Source organism: Neophocaena asiaeorientalis, unplaced genomic scaffold (genome assembly GCF_003031525.2).
Source record: "Neophocaena asiaeorientalis asiaeorientalis breed wild unplaced genomic scaffold, Neophocaena_asiaeorientalis_V1.1 scaffold288, whole genome shotgun sequence".
NCBI lineage: Eukaryota > Metazoa > Chordata > Mammalia > Artiodactyla > Phocoenidae > Neophocaena > Neophocaena asiaeorientalis.
The window spans coordinates 494,927-497,261 of record NW_020175529.1 but is presented as its reverse complement, the minus strand read 5'-3'; positions in this window follow the sequence as shown (position 1 = coordinate 497,261).

The window sequence follows — 2,335 nt, the reverse complement described above, 5'->3', positions numbered from 1 at the left end:
CCGATCTTATATATATATACATGAATCACTTTGCAGAAACTAACACAACATTAATAGCAAAAAATTCACTTAGAATTTAATTTAACTTATTTTATCCAGGCTGTATCTGTTCTCTATACAGAGTAATATATGACAATACTCCAGTAGATAGTAGTCACAGGACAGTAGGCATAGAAAAAGAAAGCTCATGGTATAAAATTTTCAAATAGTACTCCTTACATGTGTAAAAGATCTTGTACATATTTAGAAAATAGCAAGTGTTCAGTAATTTTTTAGCTACTACTATTTCTACTATGTTTTGACCTCCCTTTGTTTCATCTCCATACTGATCAAACTCCTCAGTGACTACCATCTGTCTGCTAGCTTCACTTGATTCTGTAATATCTGCCCTTCGAGATCTGGACCTTCATTGGTGACCTGTTGCAATCTAGTTAGGTCTGTGTATTAATTGGTTTCCAGAACCTGGAAGTTATCCTGTCTCATTTGAACCATGCTTCTGGCAACAATTAGGACCCCATATAGTAGAGTGAAGTATCTTTTAAAGAAACACATCATTGTAAATATTAGATATAAAAGAGAAAAGGAGAGTTAAAAGTATTTTCATGGACTCAGACTCATAATTAATATGGAATCATAATTAATTTTTGTATTAATTAACTCAGTTCTTCAATAAATATTTATTGAGTACCTACTATGTGTTACACTTAGTTTTAATTTCTGGGATATAGCAGAGAAGGAGACAGAAAAAGTCTTCTCACTTATTCTCTCATTATAGTAAGCCAGACAGATACCAAGAAGGTAAAAAAGGATAATTTCAGATAGTGACAAAGAGTATAAAAAATCACCAAGGTACTTGGCTAGAGAATTACATGATATTTCTGAGACGGTGGTTATTAGAAACATGTTGCCATTAAATTATAAATTCTAGGTAATAATAATGAAGGTTATAGTGAGATTTAAATTCCTTCTGATTTTAAAGTATGATGAATTATTATAGGTGTAATTATTTTAGGAGAATATCTTCATAATGTTTTTATACTTAAAGAATTTTTTAGAGTGTGTTTATTCAGAAACCTAACATGGCCATCATGAATTTCCTGTTCAAGAAAACAGTATTACAAATTTACCTCAAATTAGAAGATTATGATTCTACTAAACATTGGAAGATTATTCACCCTTCAGTTTCCTTGGACACACTTAGTGGAATGGGCTCCCGTAACAAAATACCATAGACTGGGTGGTTTATTTTCTCACAGAAATTTATTTTCTCACAGTTCTGGAAGTCCAAGATCAAAGTGCCAGCAGTGTGGTTTCTGGTGAGACCACTCTCCTTGTCTTGCAGATAGTGCATTCTCAGTGTCCTTACATGACCTTTTCTCTAGGTGTATATGCCAAATTCTCAGTGTCCTTACATGGCCTTTTCTCTAGGTGCATATGCCAAGAGAATGAGAGAGAGTGGTCTTTGGTGCCCCTTTTTCCGATAAGGCCACCAATCCTATTGCATTAAGATCCCACTCTTCTGTCATCATTTAATCTTAATTACCTGCTTAAAGACCCTATCTCCAAATACAGTCACATTGGGGGTTAAGGCTTCAACATAGAAATGGGGTCGGGGATTGTGGGGGACACAATTCAGCCCATAACAGAGACTATCTCATCACTTAGAGGATTTAAAAGCTCTTTAAGTCCAACATTGTGGTGGATCTTTTTTTCCAACATATTTTTATGAGCAATGAAATGAACTAATGGCATTCTATTCAAATTGTTATGCTAATTTAAATGGATTTATTAAAATTCCTATATAATTTTAAGTTATAGTCTTTTATTCAAAAACTCACACTCTATTAGTTCCCTGTTCCTGCTGTTACAAATTGCTACAAACTTAGTGGCTTAAAACAACACAAATGTATTATATTACAGTTCTGGAAGTCAAAAATCCAAAGTGGGTCTATGGGCTAAAATCAAGATATTGACAGAGCTATGTTCCTTCTGGATTCTTCACTTGGAACAGGTACAGGTTTTAGAGGCTGCATCCTTTGGTGTGTGGTCCTTTCCTCAACATCAATATCTCAATATTCCATCTCCCTCTTTCTCTCCCTCCCCCTACCCTCTCTCTCTCTGACCTTTTACTTCCATTGTTACATCTCCTTCTCTCTGATTCTCCTGCCTTTCTCTTTCTTTTATAAGGACATTTACAATCTGGATAATCTAGGGTAATTTCCCCACCTCAAGATCCTTAACTTTATCACATTTGCAAATTCTCTTTTGCCATGTAAGGTGATGTATTCACAGGTTATGGGGATTAGGATGTGGACATCTTTAGGGAGCAATTATT